This window comes from Echinops telfairi, unplaced genomic scaffold (assembly GCF_000313985.2).
Source record: "Echinops telfairi isolate 266 unplaced genomic scaffold, ASM31398v2 ScPeMD7_15;HRSCAF=58, whole genome shotgun sequence".
NCBI classification, from domain to species: Eukaryota; Metazoa; Chordata; class Mammalia; order Afrosoricida; family Tenrecidae; genus Echinops; species Echinops telfairi.
Genome location: NW_022103912.1, coordinates 10,406,159 through 10,415,523, shown reverse-complemented (window position 1 = coordinate 10,415,523; position 9,365 = coordinate 10,406,159).

The window sequence follows — 9,365 nt, the reverse complement described above, 5'->3', positions numbered from 1 at the left end:
CTTGTTTACCTTCAAGCCTTTAAGACCCCAGACACTATAATGATTGTTACTTTATTCTGCAAAAAAATCTCACTGCCATTGAATGAGTTCAACCTAGAGCAACCTTATAGGAGAAGATAGAACTGCTGCCCCTGTGGGTTTCTGAGATTGTAACTCTTTATAGGAGTAGAAAGCCTTGTCTTTCTCCCACAGACTGACTGGCCTTGTACTTGGCAGCCTAATTCATCCACTCTGCCACTAGGGCTCCTACTTCCTTCTGCAGTTCACATATAATCATTTCACGTCCAACCATTGTCCAACCCTTGGGTGATTTTTTCAGAAGCCGTGTCAATAGGACTGTCTGTCCCATTAGAGTATGCACATTGCACATCATCCAATAAACAGGAGCCTTCTGAGACATGTTTCTCAACCCCAGTAGTAGGGCCCTCTTATGTCTGCCTGCCAGGGTTCTGCTCTCGACCTGTCACCCCAACTGGCTCCAAATCATGTGTCAACATGAGCAGCCACAGGGCCTGCTTGGAGCCCTGGATGGCAGACAGTCAGGCAGTTCATTACAGTGAAGGCAGTGATGGGTTCATAATACCTACCATGAGCACCATGGAGACACCCATCAGGGATATCTTGAAAGAAGGAGGGATTACAAACCAGTCACGGGCTCAGAAAGGGACCAGGCGGGATGCTCCATCATCACTACAGGTGACCGCCGTCTGCCTCTCAGGCAGGATGGCAGTGGAGATGATCAGTGTGCTAGGAAGCTGTAAATAGCTGCCCCTGGTCCGGGATGGAACAACTTAAGCCCCAAGCTAGTGGGAGCATAGAAAGGCAGCCAATGTCCATGGGCACCAGTGTTATCTGGACACTGAGGGCTTGCTGATTGTCCTCATAGGTTTAAATGCAACTTGGAGAACTGAATTCTTATATGACACTTACGTGGAAATAACTGAAACTTCTGGATAAACTTGCAATGCTTTCTAGTCCACACTAAAAAGGTTCATCATCTGTGGGCTACTAGAATACCTAGATTGAGTGAGAGGGCAATCTTTAATCAACTTCCAGAACAAGGCAACAGTTTCCAAAAGCACCGTATCAGTAGAAGACTCAAAAGCCTGGGGAAAAGAATCTTTCTAGAAAATGCTAACGAGACCAGCTATAACCCCAGCTTTGGGTCCTGCTCTCCTGGTGGCCAAGCCAGGCCCTGGGACTCGGGGCCTAGTGTTCCAGCTGACTTCAGGTGGCCACGGTGCTCTATGACTATGTCCAGGTGTCTGTTGAAGTCCTCCACTCTCTGCTTGTGGGTTCCAGATGCCTTCTTCAGGGTTCATTCCATGTGCCACTTCTCCTACATCATCTCAGTGGCCACGCTGCTTCTTATCCTTGTTCTTTTTGTTTGATCCCAGTGCCTCCAGAAGTCTCGCCTTGTCTTTGTCCTTCTTCTGCTCAGTCATGCCAAACTGTGTGACACTCTTCAGTTTCAGAGGTTCCTTCAGGACCTGTTCCTAGGCTGCCATAGCAGCTGCCCATAGCCTCTATGTAAACTGCCCATTATTTCATTATTTCCTTGAATGGGGGTCACACACTGATGCTTATCTTTTGACTTTGCTATTGTGACCTTTGTTTTAATTTAATAAACATTCCACTTGGTCAAATATTTCATGATCAGTGGAAACTATAGCATAGTTATTTCTTATAGCACGTAGAGTTGAATGTGTGAATATACAGTTACTTAGAGTTACTTAGAAATCTAAACACACATATTATTAACATATGCACATATACACAGATAGCAATATATATAATCAGGATTATTTAGATCTGTTACCATTTTTTTAAAGCATTTGATGTTTGGGAACAAACAGCACTGTAGTAAAACCTATTCATTTTCTAATTACTATGATTTTGTAAATTTAGCCTTGCATTTCTGTCTTTTTCTTTATAGACTCTGCTACTAGCTTATCCGAAGCAGGAATATCAATGACTATTATATCTCATTAATAATACTACTAATAATATAAACACTATAAAATATCAACCGTTTTTTTCTTCATATATACCAGGAGACAGATCTTAAGGTAGATGTTGTCATCAATTTAAAAAAATTCATTAAATACTTTTATTGGGGGCTCTTACAGTTCTTATCACAATCCGTGCATCCATCCATTGTGTCAAGCACATTTGTACATTTGTTGCCATCACCCTTTTCAAAGAATGTTCTTTCTACTTGAGCCCTTGATATCAGCTTCTCAGTTTTTCCCTCCCTCCCCCATCCTCCCTCCCTAATGAACTCTTGATAAATTATAGATTATCATTTTCAGATCGTACATTGTCCTCTGTCTCCCATTACCCACTCTTCTGTTGTTTGTCCCCCTGGGAAGGGGTTATATGTTGATCCTTGTGATTGATTCCCCCTTTCTCTCCTACACCTTCCCTTTATCCTCCTGGTATCTCTATTCTCATTACTAGTCCTGAGGGGTTTATCTGTCCTGGTTTCCCTGTGGTTCCAGCTCTTATCTGTACCCATGTACATGCTCTGGTCTAGCCAGAATTGTAAGGTAGAATTGGGGTCATGATAGTGGGGGGAGGAAGCATTAAAAACTAGAGGAATGCTGTGTGTTTTGTTGGTGCTATAATGCACCCTGACTGGCTCATCCCTTCCTTGTGACCCTTCTGTGAGGGGATGTCCAATTTGTCTACAGATGGGCTTTGGATCTCCATTCTGTGCCCCCCATCCTCATTACATTGGTATGATTTTGTTCTGGGTCTTAGATGCCTGATACTTGATCCCATTGATACCTCATGATCACACAGGCTGGTGTGCTTCTTCCATTTGGGCTTTTTTGCTTCTCAGCTAGAAGGCTGCTTGTTTATCTTCAAGCCTTTAAGATCCCAGACACATCAGCTTTCTTCACCACATTTGCTTATGCACACACTTTGTCTTCAGCGATCACGTCAGGAAGGTGAGCATCACAGAATGTTGGATTATTAGAATACAGTGTTCTTGTGTTGAGGGAGTATTTGAGTTGAGACCCAATGTCCATCTGCTACCTTAATACTTAATATATAAAGATAAGTACATAGATCTACTTCCCTATCGTTATATAAAAATATATTTACATATGCATATGCCTGTATTTCAACCTCTATGAATGTCCTTTGACTCCTAATTCTTTCATCTATTTCCTTTTACTTTCCTCTTGTCCCACTATCATGTTCGGCCTTCATTCGGGTTCAGTAATTCCTCACTGTTACATTGCCCTTGATTAAGCCCCACTAGGCATCTTACGCCATTCTCTCCATTGATTTTAGTTCACTTGTCAATTCTAAAATTTTATACTTATGAAAACATTATCGGATAAATAGGCATTTGTATCACACCCTGCATTCATCCAGGTTGACTAGAGAAACAAATTCATAGATACTCATATGTATATAAGAAAGAGCTTTATATAAAGAATAATTGTGTATTAAGAAAACATCCCAGCCCAGTCCAATCAAGTTCATAAGTCTGATACTGGCCCATATGTCCGATACCACTCTGTAAATTCCTCTTCAGACTCACATAACACATGCCATGACGTCAAATGCAGGAAGATCACAGGCCAGTGGGTGGAAAGTTGTGGATCCAGTGGTGGTGGAAGCATCTCATCTCAGCTCTGGTGTGGATCTCCAGGTGGCTCTTCCACCTCCAGGGCTCTGGTTCCATGCGCGTATCTCCATGTGGCTTGGCATCAGAAATGTGTTGAAGGGAGAGTGAATGTCCTGCCTCCCAGAAGGAAGGAAGACAGGCATTCCCAGAATCCTCAGGAGAAGCTATGCCCACACAGAGGCCTCATTGGCCATGACCTGATTGACAGGCTTGAATCTACCCCTTCACTCAAGTTGACCGTACAATATGTAACTGCCACACACCCAATGAGTAGTCTGGTAGATAGTACTTTTGTTAGCAAATACTCAAATACAATAAATGTGTTTTAGATAATGCTTCTTGCCTTTGGTTATATATGGAACTCTTGTTCACTTTTTCACTTGCCTCATACATTATATTTATATCTATATCTATATAAAGACATGATGCTAGCCATCTAACATGATGCTAGTATATAATAAATATGCTACAAAAATGTATGTGGGTAGGGCAATCCATTCAGAGTTACTGTGTTTTAATATGTCTGCTTTCTAGAAGGCAGATAATTGAATTTTGGTTTTGGTCCAGTGTGCACAATTTATTAGGGGAGTTTAACCCACTTATAATGACTGTGTCAATGATAGGTTTGATTCACTTCTGACATTTAATTTTGTGTATTTTTTATTGGTTCTTTTCATTTTCTCTTGCTTTCCCTGTTGTCATACGGACTGTGAGTTTTTTTATTAAATATACATCCAAATTGGTTTGGAGGGTGTACGTGTTGTTGTTATTCCACTTTTGATTGACATCTGGCTTGTCTTGCAACTGAGTGCCTGCACGCTTTTGGCAAAATAACTGGAGTTTCCATTGCAGCTGCTGCATTCCTAGGCTTTACATTCGTTTGCCAACTGACAGTAAATTATGTTCACAGTCATGGAGTTCTGGTTGTGATGATCCCCTTTAAAATAATTTATTCTTAGAAAATACATTTGTTATAATGTGTCCTTTCAGTCACCAGCCTGTAGTAAACATGCATCAATGACTAGTGAACATGCGCTGTGTATTCAGGCACGTTTGGAGACGTACAAAATGGCATCCTGTCGCCTGTTTGTTAGGAGCTTAAAGTATAATTAGGAGGACTGAATGCATATCCAGAAGAAGTTAAATAATTCGGAAGTGAAAATATAAATGATGTCACCCCCGCCTGGTGTGTAAACAGAGATTGAATGAAAAGCAGAGCCACAAAGCGCTGCGAATTAACAGGGTCCAGAAGGCTGCTCTAGATTGAAGCTTTCAGAGAAAGTCTTTCAGAGCAAAGGGGATTTGAGCATGGTCTTTAAGGATAAGGGCAATCTGGAGCAGCAAAACGGAAGAAGGAAGACTGTTAAGGTGGGTGCAGGATATGGGCAAAGGCATGGAGCTGGACACATACAAAGTGTGTTTCCAAAATGGCAACTCATCATGGACACATTAGAGGGTTCATGAGGTTGCTTGGTGGTTGCCTCTGGGTGCATTCAAACCATCACCCATTGGCTGGTAGTTAAACCCTTGAACTATTTGTACCACCTGAGAAACGTGAAGGTCATTGAAGTAGAGAAACTATTGACTTAATGCAAATAGAATTGAAGGCAGGTACTGTCAGTGGTCATGGGTTTGAGAAAGATGGCTGCCTTAGAACTACAGCGCTGGCTTCAAATGAATGATGGGAAATCCAGGATGATTCCCAGGACACTGCCTTGACCAATTGGATGGCAGGGAGCGTAGTCTGTTACTATAGGAAGCATGGGAAGAGAAAGCGTGGGTGCCAGGGAGAAGTTGTGGGGCGAGGGGAGAGAGATGCAGCGATTTTTTTTATATATAAATGTAAGGTTTTCCTCCCCTTCATGGTCTTTCCCTACTGGATTTAGAATCACTGAGCATTACAAATTAGCATTATTTTGAGATTTTCATGAGTATAGAACACTGGTAAAATAACTAGGTCAACAAAATACGTGCAAATGTACAGACTTGTTGATGAAATCAACTTTGCGTGAGCTACCAGCTCTCCAAACGGCCAAACAATTAACAATGATGAAGTGTGTTTCTGTAACAAAGCTTTCCAAAGTGAGGGAGATTTGGATGCCTTTCAACACAATAAAGTCCTTTTTTCTCCGATGACTTGAAAACTGATGTCATTTCTCATTCCTGAAGGAAGAAAAGGCAGACAAAACCCGCTCTGGTTTGCCGTGCTCCAATGATGGCATGCTTCCTCAAAATAATCGGAAAAACAAACCAACAAAAATAACATTGTGAGCGCACTTGCATTTCCTTTGCCAGAAATGCATGCCTGGCCATAGTGCAAGCCTTCCATATTTAGCCCTGTAGATAATAGTTTCTCTGTGAACTTTCATAACATTTATTTACTGCTATAATGATTGGACCAACTGCGGGTGGAAGCCAGGAATCTAGCTCTTCAGGCGTGAGGTCTCTCATTACACGATCTCAACCTTCTAACATTTGCTAGGAAAGTTGTATTTGCTGTCTGCATTTCAGGGCCAGTGTGAAAATGCCACAAACATCTCAGTTTTGAGTTTTCACAGTTCTGTCTGCTTGAAAAACTGGTATGCCCCATTCCAGGAAAATCACCTATCCTCTAGCTACAAATATTTCCGCTTGCAAGCCCTGAATGTTTAGGGTGCATCAACCACATTCCCTTCCCTTTCCCTTGGTTGGTGGATTCACACTCTTGGGTAAACTCCTACAGCAAACAGACTGAGATGGGAGATGGCCAAATCCTAGAGACAATGCTTTCTATATGTTCATCTGGGTAAGATAGGGTTGTATTGGTTCATTAGTCCTGATTTAACCAGTGGCAACGAGATGTTCATTACATGGAGAATTGCGAAAGACATTTTCCAGAATATATTGTCCTCTTCCATGGGAGTGTAATTCATGGGAGTCTGCCTTAAAGAGTTTGAACTTGAGGTGGCTTTGCTCAACAGGTCTCTGAGCTGTTGAAATTCCACCCCCTCCAGGCCCTGTGTGCTGAGCTATGGGGCTTCCTCAGGTTGAGCTGGTTCAACTGGCTGAACCATGGTTCCCAAAGCAGGCTCTCTGGACCCTGGCCTGAGGGGTGGTTCGTGCCCTGGCAGGAAGGTGGTATGCCCACATCCTTACCTTCATCAGCCTCCCTTCTGCCACAGTGGGTGTTCCCTTCTGGGAGCAGAGGGTGGCTGTGGGTAGGTAGTTGGTGCCAGAGCCTATCCCAGAAGGCTTATCCCCAGATTTTCTTCAGCTCTTGGGTGACCTCATGCATTGGGCAAATATTATAGAGCCAAACTTGAGAACCTCATTCTGGGTGGCCAGAAAATGCAGAACCATGAACCTCCGAGGAAGAAGCCATTGGATGGTACAGAAAGGTAAAAATAATGGCTGACTGTATTGCTTGGAGTGGAAAATGAACCATAATAAGATAGTGGTGTGTGTGGGGGGGGGTAGGGGTGGGGACAATTGGAAGCTTTTACTATAAGGAAACAGAAGTCTTTTGTTGCTAAACTGTGCTACTGGTTTAGGTAAAAACAAACCTCTAATGTCCCCATAGACAGAGAGACACATAACTACCAAAGACCCCAAATGCCAAAGAATGTTTAAAGAGCTTCTTTATCACTCTACAATTTGTTACTGTATCAATCTATATCTGTGTCTATTTGCTAAATAGAATGTACTTACTGGGGATAAAAAAAAAAAAAGAAAGAAAGGGGGGAAATCCATCCTCAAGAAGGGCATAGGAGAATGAGCCAAAACTTCCCAAAGTAGGTAAATGTTATGATGAAATATGATTTGAGTTCTTTAGAAGCAATTTAAACATTTTTGCATCCCTATTGTCTAGTATTATGCTGTGAGGTAGTCATTGTTTGTAACTGCTAGAAGTTGTGCCATGGCTATAATCAAAATTAATTAAGCATACACTAATCATTTAGGCCAGCCCTGGAGCGTAGAGCCTTACCAATTGGGCTGCTAACCACAGGGTCAGCAGTTCAAAACCACCAGCCAATCAGTGAGATTGGCTTTCTTCTCCCATAAAGATTGACAGTCTGGAAACCCACAGGAGCAGTCCCGGTCGCTGTGAGTTGGAATTGGCATCATGGCAGTGAGTAATCTTTTAGAAGTTGTTATTCATTCATTTGTCTATTAATTCACTGGAAACATATTTTGGACGTACCTACAGCAGGAAACTAGCTGTGTATAGAATGAATATCAATGTGATTCCAATCTGAATTTCTACATTTTCTATGGGTTATCTAAAAAGTAGGTTACTTGCAAATGAAGCGAAATTGTGTGTTGAAGTTTTTAGAAAGGTTGTCCAGTGAATGCACGACTTGTTATGCAGAAGTCTGCCTCGTTACTTAAAACGTTATCTGTTCAATAGCTTACCTCCCTAGCCCAGTCAAGATAAGATTTGGTTTACAAGAATCCCTGCTATATAGCAACTCTCGAATGTTTGGGGGAACCTTTGTGTTCCTTTGGAATCCCACTTTGGGCACCTTCTCCCTACCTTCATGGTATCTCTACTCCCATTACTGTTCGAGAGCTCTTATCTGTACCAGGGCACATGCTCTGGTATAGCCAGATTTGTAAGGTAGAACTGCGGTCATGATAGTGGGGTGGGGGGAGGCGGGGAAAGAGGGGGAAGAAAGCATTAAAGAACTAGAGGAATGTTGTGTGTTTCATCAGTGCTATACTGCACCCTGGCTGGCTCATCCATTCCTTGTGACTCTTCTGTGAGGGGATGTCCAATTGTCTATAGATGGACTTTGGGTCTCCTCGTTCACACCAATGTGATTGTTTGTTTTGGCTCTGCTGATGCCTGATCCAGTCAACACCTCGTGGTCACACCGGCTGGTGTGCTTCTTCCATGTGGGTTTTGTTGCTTCTCTGCCGATGGCTGCTTGTTTAACTTAAAGCCTTTAAGACCTTAGATGCCATATCGTCTAATAGCTGGGCACCATCAACTGTCTTCACAACATTTGCTTATGCACCCATTTTATTCTGCAGTCGTATCAGGAAGGTGAGCATCGCAGAATGCCAGGTATTAGATCAAAGTTTTCTTGTTTAAGCTCTCCTTAAACATCTCCTTAATTTAAAAGAAACTTTCCTCAACCGTAATTCTCTTTCAAGTTCTGATCAGTATTTTTTCTTTACTATATAACAGTGGCACTTGATGGCTTTGTTTCTTTATCTCATATCCAATCATTTAAAACATTTATTATGAAATATTTAAGATAAGAAAGTGTAAACAATAGCACAGTAAAGACCCATGTACTGTCAATTCCGTTCAACACGTGAAGGGAGGCATCCATACCCAGTTGCATCTCACACAGTACAAACACCCACTGATGCAAGCACTATCTTGAATTTGGATTTGGTAATTACTATTTCCATATCATCCCTATTTATTGTGTCCTATTTAGTCTGACCTATAACCATTATGTCACATAGGTTCCTGCATTTTTCAATGTATGCAAATAGTATCATGTATAATGAATGATATCTTGACCATTTTCATTCTTTATTGTGTAAGTTTTATCTATGATGATAGTTTCCCACTGTGAGTGTTTCTATATTTTATTTAGTCCCTATTTGATAGATATTTGACATTTAGTTTGTTTCCCATTATCATGTCTAGGACTCAGGGCAGATATCCGCATCAGTACTTGGTGCAAAGAAGGGCTCACAGGCAGAAGATGGTCTGAGGTAGTTGGGT